This window comes from Fukomys damarensis, unplaced genomic scaffold, assembly GCF_012274545.1.
Source record: "Fukomys damarensis isolate Sample0158 unplaced genomic scaffold, DMR_v1.0_HiC HiC_scaffold_17, whole genome shotgun sequence".
In the NCBI taxonomy this organism is placed as follows: domain Eukaryota; kingdom Metazoa; phylum Chordata; class Mammalia; order Rodentia; family Bathyergidae; genus Fukomys; species Fukomys damarensis.
Window position 1 is genome coordinate 12,791,221 of NW_022900929.1, and position 13,022 is coordinate 12,804,242.

General features: G+C 40.8%; 1 long non-coding RNA gene across 1 annotated transcript in view; it reads left to right on the plus strand.

Moving 5' to 3' along the window:
• LOC117286515 overlaps nucleotides 1–12,128 on the plus strand; it is a 75,850-nt gene extending 63,722 nt beyond the window's left edge. The window contains exon 5 of the long non-coding RNA XR_004517673.1: nucleotides 12,071–12,128. This is a non-coding gene — a long non-coding RNA (uncharacterized LOC117286515). The remainder of the gene's footprint in view (nucleotides 1–12,070) is intronic.
• The last annotated feature ends 894 nt before the right edge of the window (nucleotides 12,129–13,022 follow it).

Here is a 13,022-nt window from a genome sequence, read left to right on the forward strand (position 1 = left end):
ATGCTTTGACCGGGCCTCTTAGAACCTGCCCTTGCAGCTGGGCATCTCTGATTCTTCCTCCTGAACAGAGTGGTAATGGGGAAAGGGACGCTTCTGTCTGATCCAGCACAGCTGCTTTTTCTCCTTCTTGAGAACGGGACAAGTTTCCTGAGCTTCGGCTGATAGACTGTACCATCTTCAGTGCAGCTGTGATTTTTAACAAGGGAGAGCCGACTTGAACTGCTCTAATTCTTACTTCCAGACACCTGGGTTCCTGAGATTGATGTGTAGGCCTGCATGTGTTTTTAAGGGTTTTTCAGCTGTGCTTCTGAGAAAGTGGCTCGGTCCAAAGTTTAAAAGAAGAAAATGAAGAAGGGAATGAAGGGAGGGAGGGGAGAGAGAGGTTTAATGGCACATATTTTGTAGCTTTAACATTAACAACAGCAAAAAAAAATGCTATTCCATGCTCACCTACTGATGTCTTTCAATTCCTGCTTCCTCTTCTGGGGTCAGATGATAGACACTATGTCCCCACCTCTGCTTTGAACCGTGGAAGAATTAATCCAGAATTTAAAGTATGAGAGGCGTGGGGGGAAAGGCTTGGAAATCAGTTGTCCTTGTCTCAGAATTGCACAACCAACTTCAGATCTTTTCTGTTTTTGTTTTTTCTCAAGACTTATATTTTGGGACGGAGCTGTTTTATGAATGGATATAGGCCTGACACATAAAACCTGTGGGATCCTGCTGAGGGCCTCGTCTGGGTCAGCTGTGACATCTGGCTCTTATGAATCTGGTATATTGTGACTCACAGATACACAAATAGTAGTCCTTGATAGTGACCACTTGTGGCGGCCGACAAACAATGTCAAATGCCAGAGAACTGCTGTGGCTGCTGGCTGATCCACTCCAGCCACTGCTGCCTGGATGGGCTCTGAGCTGCTGTCATGGAAGGGTCCCTAAACTCTGATCCTTCTCACCCATGCAGGGACCCTAAGCAGCCGAGACCAGAGCATTCTTCAGCCCTGATAGTTCCCTGACTTCTCCCGGGAAAACCAGCTGAGAACATGTGGTTCCAGTGGCAGGTGGTCTAGGCTTGAACCTCAGTTTGGCCACACCTCAGCTGAGAATATGACAAGTGATATAATTTTTCTGAGTTTCCATTGCTACTGTTTAAAAGGAAAAAGAGCTGGGTGTGGTGGTGCAAGCCTGTAATCCCAGCATTCTGAGAGGCTAAGGCCATTTGGGCCTAGCTTAGACAATTTAGCAATTTAAGGAAACTCTGTCTCAAATTAAAAAAAATTAAAAGAACCTGGACAAATAGTTCAGTGACAAGTCCCTGGGTTCATTCCTTGGTACCTCTAAAAGAAAAAAAAAAGTGAGACTTGGATTAATTAAAGTAGCCTGCATTCGGACTTCCTATGAGTCAGGCTGTGTTCTAAGCATGATGCTAGAATTATTTAAGCTACGACTTTAACAATAAAACGTGGTCACTGCATTTGCCAATGAGAAAACCAATGCACATTCATGGTGGTAGTAAATGCTGGAGACAGAATTTACTGAGCTTTTCAGGAAACACTGGAGCAGTGGTTTTCAACCAAGTGCAGTTTTTGTATTGCAAGTGCATTAGTCAGCTAGCTCATCACTGGGCTGTGATACCTGACAATGCTCACAATTTAATGAAGGAGAGGTTTAATTTAGCTTGTGGTTGAAGAGATTCAGTCCATGGTCAACTGGCTCCAAGGGAATAACATGGTAGTAGAATGGAGTGGAGGAGGAAAGCTGCTGAACCCATGGCAACCAGGAAACAGAGAGAGAAGGGAGGAGGCAGGAAAGGAATCACACCTTTTGAAGGCACACTCCAGTGATTCATCTCTTTTAATGAGGCCCCACCTCCAAACAGCATATTTAGCTATGAATTCACCAATGGATAAATCCGCCTATGACAAGAGTGACTCCATGATCCAGTCACCTTCCAGACACCCTACCTCTGAACATATGAGGCTTTGGGAGAATCTAAACATCAGGGAAAAATTGGTAATGTCTGGAGGTACTTTTGGTTGTCCCTATGTGGTTGGGGAGTGAGTGCTGCTGGTATTTATGGAGCTGAGAACATGCTGCTTCTTAACAGCCTGCAGTGTCTGGGACAGCTTCTGCAGTCAAGAATTACCCAGCCTCAAATGTTGCTTTAGTTGAAACCCCATCACGGAGTCTGTCCTTCAGACTCACCAGACTCACCAGATAACTTCTCTTTAGGAGGTTTGGGGAGGATAAAATCAGATGACACTTAGAAAACCCTAAGTGTGGTGCTGGGTACATAGTAAGTGCTCAGTAAATTCAATCTGCCAGCACTGTTGTTGCTGTTCCTCCTGTTAAGTTTTTTACCCTCCATTTTTCTCTGTTATGGGTGATATCTTGAAGAATATCCAGGTCTTATTACACATTTCCTTTTCAGGAAGGCCTGTGAACTATAAGAAAAGGCGGATTCCCCATTTTCCTTTTCCTTTCCCATGCTGGCTGCTACTGCTCTTCCTGTGAAAACTTTGGTGCTTGGACCTCCAAGGGAGTGTATGCCTGGGCACACCCACAAACCACAGCCTGGAGCTTTGTTTGAAAAGTGACTCTCTCCTGTCGCTTACATGAAGATCACCTGGGTAAGCTGAGCTTGATCAATAGCTCTCCGTGTGGCCAGTGAGAGAACAAAAGTTTCTCTCTAGAATGGGTCATGCTTACTTTCCAAAGGCTGAGGAAATTGTTCTCATAAATAAAACCTTGGAAGAAATTTGTGTTGTCCTATTATGTGCCCAGGCACAATTGAATTCTAGAATATCTCCACATCTCTCTTCTTCCCTAGAAGTTGAGCGGGCCAGAAGATATTAAGAGAAGTTAAGACTTGAACGATCAGCACATATTGAAAATGTAAAGGTAGTTTTGGGCCACCGTGACTTGATATCTTTTCTGTGGCTCTCCTGCTAAAGAGAAAAGTTTTGAACCTGGAGTGGATATGTAACATTGCTCAGAGCTACTTGGGAGGGGTTCTGGCATTGAAGTTTGTGTTCTTCTTTAGGAGAGCTGTTTGTGAGGCTGGTCTCACAGGCCTTGGCTTCCAACTTGTGGGAGTAGGAGAAGCTGCAGGCAAGGAGGTCTCTGCAAGTAGAGAGTAACAACCACTGCCACCGAAGTACCATGCATTTATGTAAAGTTACCTAGTGTAGCCTGTGGTGGTGCTTGCCTGTAACCCCAGTACTATGGGAGAAGGGGGTGGGTAGATTGCAATGGGGCACCATGGTGACTTAGCCAGACTCTATCTTGAAATTTAAACAATTTCAAAAAAAGGGGCTGGGAATTCAGCTCAGTTTGAAGGTCCTGAGTTCAATCTCTAGTGCCACAAAAAATAAAATAAAATAAAAACATTACTCTGTGTCTGGCATTATTATAGTCACATCACATGTATTGATTATTTTAATTCTCCTAATAAATGGACTAGAGAGGTACTATTTTTGTTCTCATTTTAAACATGGGAAGAGAGAGATGAAGGTAGCAGATGGAAGGACTAGAAAGTGCATCAGCCTTGCCGTGTGGAAGCCACACTCTCCACCACTACGATGAACTGTGTCTTCCTGGAATGGGTCAGAAATCATTGAGTCAAGGTGAGCAAAGTTTCCCAAACTGAGCAAATCAAGATCAAGGCAGAGTACTAATAATGGGAACTCACACTTAAGCGATCTGCATTCTTTATGAGAAAATTTATATCACTCCCCAAGCTCAGAAATTGGGGAGGGGAGTTAATTCATTATAAATGAAGGAACTTTCTGCAGATTTGGTTTCAGTCTAGAACAATGCTGTGTGAATTTCTCAGGAATGCACATGGGTTTGATGTGACTGCACCTCAAATGCTTTCCTAATCTCTGTGATGTAAGTCTGTAGGATTGCAGAGTAAATACCAGGGTTAATGTGACCGTCGGTGTGGTTACTGTGGTGGTTAGGGTGGAGCGTCAACTTGGTTGGCTTGTGATCCACTGCAGGGATTGATGGTGCACCTTTCTAGGTTTGTCTGGGCGGGTCATGAAGCCATAGCCTTGGAGTCTGTGCCTAGTCCCTGGCCCCTTCCTCTCTGGTACTGCTCCCCTGTTCTGCTCTCCCACCACGATATTTCTCCATGAACTATGCAGGTTTGTTTCACTACCCTCTTCCACCATGAGGTTGCTGTCTTGGTCCCCTGAAGCTGTGAACCAAATGAAACCTTAAACTTGTGCGTGTCAGGTATTGGGTCCCAGGTATGGTAACAAGAGCAAGGCTATCTAATAGAGAAACACTTGCTGTGATTCCTTCTGAATCCTTCACCAAACTCTCAAGATCTTTAGGGCTGTGTTTCTTCCCAGTCGTGACACTGAGCCTCTGGATAGAAGAATCATTCTGCTAAGCCTTACTTACTGCATTCCTGCCCCTCCTGCCCTGGCTTCCCACTGGCCTCTGGGTCCTTTCTGTCCTTGTCAGAAGCGATTTCACTTGCCTCTCAGACGGGTCAGTCTTTTGCTTTGCCTGATGTCTTCCAGCGATGTCCCCTCCTCTCAGCTTCTGGCTCTTCTACCTCGGCAACCATTGCTTGGATATAAAAGATTTGATCAAAGTATATAGTGAATGTTTAAATCTTTAAAAAAAATGTGTTACAATAAAAGACACATTACCATGCATCCCTCTCAGAATAGTACCCCTTGCTTCAAATAAACTTATCATTCTTGCCACTTTCTGAAGCGGTTTTGGGAGTCTTCTTTGTCCGGATTTTTACAGCCCTGGGTGCAAAACTACTTTGAATGCTACTCCCAAGCACCATCGAATGTGGAGAAGCAGGCAAGTAAGACATTACGGTGTGTCATTATCCACCTTACTCACCGGATCTGATACTGTGCAACCTCTGGCTCTCCACTAAAAGTAAAATATCTATAATAGGGGAATCAATGTACATATTCACGACATTGAGGCAGCCACGACAGTGCAACTAAAGACGTTCAAGAGGACTTGCAGAACTGCTTCCGAAAGTGGCAGGAGTGGTGGGCTAAGTGTGTTTAAAGCCAGGGGGGCGGACTTTAAGGGGGAATTAATGGCAATGTAGTGCACTTTAACTGTAACGTATTATTTAAAATTTGACCATTGACTGTATTTCAATCTTGCCTCGATTACAAATTTTCTATTAGCACCTATTTGTAGTAAGTGCTATTTACATTCCTTGCGGGGAGTTGGTACATGTATATAATATAACCCTAATTCTTCTTCTAATCCCCTTTCCTTCCCCTCATTCCCCCTTCCACATTTTGTTGCCTTCCTATTTGAGAATGATCTATCTCCTATGTCACATTGTCTCTCTTATTTTTCCTCTTTATTTTTAATCTGGGTCTCTCATATAAGAGAAACCCTCAGTCTATACGCTGATGGGCCTGATATTTCACTTACCATATAGTCTCAAGGTGCATCTATTTTTTCTACAAATAACTCAAGTCCATCTTTCTTTATGGCAGAGTAGTACTCCGTTGTGAGTAAATATTCCATTTTCTTCTTTACCCATTCATGTGTTGATGGACATATAGGCTGCTTCTAAGATTTAGTTATTATGAATTATGCCATTAAAATGTGGGTGTTCATATATCACTGTAATATGATGTCTTTAAACTCTTTGGGTATGATACCTAGAAGGGAAATAGTCAAATGGGATTTCTAATTTTATTTTTTGCAGAATATTCATATTGCTTTCCATAGTGGTTGTACTAATTCACATTCTTTTCAACAATGCCCACAGCCTTGCCAGAATTTGTTATTATCTGATTTCTTAATGATGGTTATTCTTTCTGGGATAAGGTGGAATCTCAGTGTTGTTTCAAATTGGATTTACTTAATGGCCAGCAATATTGGGCATTTTTGCATGTATTTATTTGTCAATACTTCAGTGAAATGTCAATTCATTTCATTTGTCCATAGTTTGATAGGGTCTTTTATTTTGGGGTCTATTTTTTGTGTTATTTCTATATTCTAGATATTTGTCCTCTCTTTGAGGAATAGCTGACATTTTTTTCCCATTCTGTAGGGTTTGTCTTTATTCTGTTGGTTGTTTCTTTTGCTGTGCAGAAGTTTTTGATTTGATACAATCCCATTTGTTAATTCTCCATACTATTTCCTGTGCAACTCGGGTTCTGTTCAAAAAGTCCTTGCCCATGCCTATGATGTCAATGTTTTATGTAATTTATCTTTCAGCAGGTTAACTGTTTCTGCTTTAACATTTAGCTCCTTGATCCTCTTTGATTTTGGTGCAGTAAATTGTGAGAGACATGGGTCTGGATTCAATCTTCTGCATGTGGATAGTCAGTTTTCCCAACACCATTTATTAAATTTTTTTTTCCTCAGTGTATGTTTTTGGCTTTTTTGTCAAAGATCAAATAGTTGAATGCATTTTGGGTTGTTTCTGCATCATCTATTCTGTTCCACTGATATTCATGTCTGTTTTGGTGCCACAATTACACTGTTTTTGTCACTGGAGCGTTGTAATATTTCATGAAGTCCAAGATGATTATGGTGGCTCTCATTTTGCTCTTGTCATCTAGGATTGCTTTTGCTATTCTGGGTCTCTTCTGGCTCCATGTGAATTTTAAGATTGTTTCCTCCAGTTTTATGAAGAATGTTGTCAACATTTTGATCAGGATTGCATTAAATCTGTATATCAGTTTTGGAAGAATGACCATTTTGACTATTTTGGTTCTGCCTATCCAGGAACAGGGGATATCTTTCAATTTTATGATGTCCTCTTTGATTTGCATTTTCAGAGTGTTGTAGTTTTCATTGTAGAGGTCTTTCACTTCTTTAGTTAGGTGAATTTCTAAGTATGTAATTTTTCTTTGTGCTATTGTGAATGGTATTTTTTCCTAATTTCATTCTCAGTGGGTTTATTATTAGTGAGGAATGTTAATAATTTCTGCTTGTTAATTTTGCATCTTGCTACATTACTGAATGTGCTTTTTAATTCTGGAGTATTTTGGCAGATATTTTCAGCTTCTACATAGAGAATTATATCACCTGTAAATAATGATAATTTAGCTTGTATTTCCCTTTATTTCTTTTTCTTGCCTAATTACTCTTGCTAATGTTTTAAGTACTAGGTTGAACTAGACTAGTGATAAAAGACATCCTTAGCTCATTCCTTATTTTAGAGGGGAAGCTGTGAGTTTTCCCCCCTTTAATATGATGTTGGCAGTAGGTTTGTCATAAATGATTTTGATCAGATTGAGATAATGCTTTCTATACTATTCTCTTCAATGTTTTTATCAAGAAAGAATTTCAGGTTTTGTCAAAAGCTTTTAATGCATCTAGTGAGATGATCGTGTGATTTTTGTCCTTGCTTCTATTTATGTGATGTACTACATTTATTGATTTGCATATGTTGAACCACCCTTGCATTCCTTAGATGCAGCCTACTTGGTCATGATGTGTGATCTTTTTAATGACTGGCTGTGCTCTGTTTGCCAGTATCTTGTTGAGGATTTTTGAATCTATATTCATTAAAGAAATCAGTCTATAGTTTTCTTTTTTTGGTTGGCTCTTTATCTGGCTTTGGAATCAGGTTAATGCTTGCTTCTAGAAAGAACTTTGGGAGCTCTCTTTGTAATTTCATTAAAGAGCTTGAGGAGTATTGTTATATCTTCAGTGCAGTTTTTGTAAAATTCAGCAGTGAATCTATCTGGACCTGGGCTCCTCTTCTCGGTAGTTTTTTTTTTTTTAAATTATTGCTTCAATTTTATTGTCCCTTATTGGATTATTCAAGATTTTTAAATCTTGCTTTGGTTTTGGTAATTCATATGTACCTAGGAATCTTATCAGTTTTTTTCTGACTTCTCCAATTTGTTGCTGTATAAGTTTGCAAAATAAGGTGTTAACAATCTTTTTGATCTTGACATTGTCCATTGTGGCTCCACCTTTTTCATTTCTAAAACTTTTTTTTTTTTTCTGGTACCAGGGATTGAACTCAGGTCCTTGTGCTTGCAAGGTAGGCAGTAGAACCACTGAGCTAAATCCCTGGCCCACCTTTTTCATTTCTAATTGCATGGCATTTTTTCTCCTTCTTTGTGTTAGATTAGCTAAATTGAGTTTACCTCACACCCACATATAGTCCCTAGTACGGCTCCACATTTGGCTTGTCCTAAGCAAGCCAGTATGTTCCCAACCCATACCTCTCTTTGTGAATGTAACATCTTCATGGACACTATACCATCTCCTCACTGCCTTGCTCAGACACCAGGGAATGAACCAAGACTGCAGACTCGCCATATCTCACTCTGCTCAGAGAAATATCAAGGCTTACAAAATGACCTTTGAAGAGATGTGGAGTCTGCTCCTTTTGCACACTATTGTCTCATCCAGACCATTGTCTTTTCACTGCCTGCCACTGCAGTGGGGCCTTTGCTGCTGCTCTTGCCCCCATGCTCTCTCCCTGTTGAAACCATCCTTGCCTGTCCAGGTTCTTCTGGCCCACATGCTGTCTTTAGGTCAAAGGACCTTTTGTCCTGGATTCCCAAAAGTAACATATTGTTTCCATGTCACAATGCAGAATATAAAGTAGTTATCTAGGGTGGCTGCCTATCTCTGTATGCTTGTGTAACTTTCCCCTTCTATACAGGATTTATGGTGTCAGTTTGCAAGTGTTTAAAAGCATGAATTTTTTGGTTGGGGGAGGAGTGTACTCTACAGTAGAAATTGAGGAAATCAGACAGGCAGTTGCATGGAAATTAAATTAAAATTAAATTACATTAAATTAAAATATAAGCTCCTTTAAGACCACTGCTTACAGTCCCCTGTTTTTCCCCACAACCCTCAGCAAAGTGCTTTGTTTCATATGATTCGGTTCAGACCCAGAAAAGAGGGGAACTTGCATTAATCGAAAGCAGATGGGAGCAGCTGTGCCTGCACAGGTTAAAATATACCAGTCTTTCAGGAGAAAATGGAATGGATTTCAGAAGCAAAATATTTGTGTGTGCTGAGTTTGGGTTTGGGGAGGATTTTATTTTTTGGCCTTTTTTTAATGGAAAAAAAGAGCCAAGATGCTAATGGATGAAATGTTTTGCACATATGTGATGGAAAATTGTGATCGGTTAAGTCAAAAAGCAGCTTCTGATGATTGTAATGTGGCTTCGGCCTCACAGGTGTGTGACCCGCCGGCCAGCGACATCACTGCTCCATGTGTTTGGCCCTGGTCCTCCTCTCCAGCCGGCCGTAGGGGGAGATCAGATTCAGTGAGGTAGAAACTTCTAGAACTGCTTGAAATTGTGGCTTGTGCCAAAGAAGCTCCCCTCCTTCTCACCCTTTTATCCACACACAGGAGCATTAAAGAACTAAACAGCTCTCATCTCAACTTCCGTCCAACCTCCCTCTTTTGGCTCACTTTCTTGGAGGAGCAGCTGCTTTTCAGCTGATGTTTAAGCTCACACACTCTGAGTTAAGTGACTCTATTTCTTCAGGAAGAAAAGAGCTCCTTCTCTCTGGTTTGTTTAAATTGCTCCTAGCTATCATGCTTATGGGGTGCCTCATTTTACACATTTTTAAAGCTCTTTCAGAACATGTGGTCTATACAAGCAGTACAAATTCAAATTCAATATTTTCAGATTGAATCAGGGCTGAAATGCACCAGGAAAATCTGTTATTTAAAAAGACCTCTTCTCTTTGTTTTTCCTTTTCTTCTGTATTTTTCTTTGAAGTAAAGAATCCTTAGATAATACAAATGATTAAATATCATCACTCTTTTTTTTCCCTCCAGAAAACTCCACTCACCCTTTTACAAGATGAGATTTCAATTTATGTCTTTTTCACAATCTGGGACACAAGCTTGTGCTCAGACAAGCAGTTCCTTAGAGGTAGACTCATTTTGTGTCCTGTCCACATTTCATAGCCCTGTAAGATGTAACGAAGACATCAGAATTCATACATCCATGTCATCATGACAGCACAACCTGGAATATTCTGGCTCTGCACTTTGGGCATTGTTTACTTGAGCACCAATTTGGAAATGACCCTAGGTTGAAAATCTAGTGGACCTGAGATCACAGCAGGGACAATTGTGTATTCAGAGCAGGTTCATCAGAAAATTTGGTCTTCAGGATCTCCAGTCCTTCACCAGTTGCCCTTATCTTCATGACACCTGCTTCTCCCAACTGCTTTTCATACCTTTCTTCTTCTTGAGTGGTATCAGTACATACATTTCAGTAGGACCTGTTATAAGCAAGGCACAGTTCTCATCAGTTTATGTCAACTTACTTCATCTGTCTAATAACTCCATGCAGCAGGTGCACTGTCTGAAAGTCAACTGGGCACCATAGGAAGCCAAGTCAACAGAGGTGTAGGCCCCCTGGGATTGCAAGGCTTCAACTCTACACTTGACTGCCTAGACAAGGGAAGGAGCTATATCTGGCCTTGCATCTAGCCAAGAGCATATCATCCTGCCTGCCACTTTCCCCAGTCTTCATGCAATGACTATGCATGTTCATTTTGTATGTAGTGCATGTGAAGTATGTTGCTAAGTGGTTTCACTGTCTTATTTTATCCTTCTAATAATCCTTACAATTACTCCTTTTAGTTAATCCATTTATGAGTGGGGAATCTAGGTTATATAACTCACTGACACTTATAGAGCTCTCTAGCTGGCAGGGAGGGATTTCACCCACAGTTTCTACCATGATTTGTATAATAAGGTTAAGTGGAATGAAATGATTGAGTCACCATTAAAGAAATTCCAGAATAGTTTGAAATGGGTGAGTGGATATGAAGACAGGGTTAGAAGTTGGTGAAATTTTAGCACAAAGGTTTGACCCTTCCTATTGGATCAACCCTCTTCTTGTCAAGTATTTTCTGCACATGTAAACACATGCACACTTACATGAATGTGCATACGTGCCCAGGCACATAGACCTACATATACATCTAAGTATAAACCTAAAACTGCTACATAATAAAATATAATTTCCATTAGATAATACAGTACTCCTATTGAAAGTTGGAATTAGCTAAACATTCACAAACAAAACAGCCCCTTAGGACTCGACTTCCTCCATGAGGGAGCACTTTCTAGCTTGGTTGTTAGGAATCTTCCTGCCCATTTTAGAATTTTCTTATTTTTGTTATGAATTTGCTTGGGTTATATTCTTACTTAAAAACTGACAAAACTTGCCCATTCTTTATAAAAGCAAGTCCTAATTCCACAGATTACTACTCAGGGATATTTTTTTCTTATCTGCTGCAAAATTAACTTCCCCTTCTCCCTGTCTCCCTTCCCTTTCATCATACACCCTACACTCTTGTCACCCTGGGTGACTTCATTAACTTTGAATATGGTTTTAGCTTGCATTTTCACTTAGATTATGGAATACCTGCTTTTAGGACTAGGGCTTGGCTTATGCTCTCTATGAGGCCTTCCTCAGTGATCCCCCTCAGATGTATCATGTGATAATCCTTGTAGACAGAGGAAAAACACCACAACAACACCTATATTTCACTAAGTAAATACTTGTATCCATCAGTATTTACTAGAGAAACACATGACATACAAATATATATATGAATTTACAAGATTGGCTTACAATGGCAATCCAGAGTCAGATAGGAAAGAGTCCAGAGGGGTCTGCACACTGGGAATTGAGGGTTAGTCAAAGGTCTGGAGCTCATTGCAGTGTTCTATATGAATCTATAATAGGAGGCTGGTGGATTTGTGATGGAAGGCTAGGGTCTAGGCCAGAAGGCTAAAGGGTCTGTGCTAAAAGACAGAGTCTGCACTGGAAGCCAGAAGACATCCAAGATGAAGGCAAAGACTGGGGATTCTGCAAAGAACACAGAAGCAGATTTGTATTTCCTTATTCCCCCTTTATACCATCCAGGAGGAGAGCTGCCCTAGGGTGAGTCTTCCATATCCTAGGGCATGGAATTGCTGAGCAGATTTAGTTAAGCTTCTCTTAAATTTCTCAATTTGACACAGTCAATCAACCATCACAGTCCCCAGGTCTTCATTACACATTTTACACCTATTAACTCTTTTAGTTTTGACAACAATACTCTCTTCAATTTTTAGATCAGGGAGCTGAGGCAAAGAGCACAGAAAGGCATTGCAGTGTGACCAAGATCATGCACATGGTAAGTCACAGAGCCAAGAACTGAAAGCTAATGGGCTGGATCAGCCCTGTCCTCTGTTTTCCCCGGTATGTGTCGGCATGAAGATTGGGGAGGGCAGGGAATATTCACTGTTGAGTTTTGCCTCATGAAGTTCCCCAGGGTGCTTCAATGTATACTAAAACTGAAAGAAACTGTCCTGATGCTTTACTGCATTAAATACTTGAAGGACACTGTCATGATGGGAGAGAATGATCCAGTTTCCGCTATCTCCATAGAGAAAAGCCAAAAAGGGAAATGTATATTCCATAGCATCTGTAGTGGACACTTAACTTCAAGAATGTGGATGGGGGGATTATCGTGACTCTTGGCTTTATCAAAACTGATCTAAGAGTGATTCAACATGGCTGAATAGAGGAGGAACCATGTTGGAGCTACTCAGAGAAAATCAACTAAAAACACAGGTAATTGAAAGAAAAGGAGGGACATAGATGCTGATGCTAAAATCAATCTGAAATAAGGGACTTTTAGATAAAACAAAAGATAGGCATAGGACTTTATAAAATGGTGATACAGCCCACAGGACTTCCAGGGGTGCTGCCACTGGTGCACAGAACCAAGAAACTGAGAAGTTAAAAAGAAAAAAAGATGGACTGCAAAAATGTAGCAAACTCAATCCCCACAAGATGAATCTAGGATATAAGGCCATTCACCTCTTTTGCCTTCCTGCAAACAGAGGACACTGCAATCTGGGAACAAATTTCACTGGTGCACACAGGATCAAGTGACCAGAAAGATGTACTCTTACCTACAGCCACTATTTTTTTCTTTTTTTGTGCCCCATACCAGCTAACTGAAACCAAAGTTAGGAACTACAGCATTGGTGAAGGTACTGAGTGGAAGAGTATGAATCC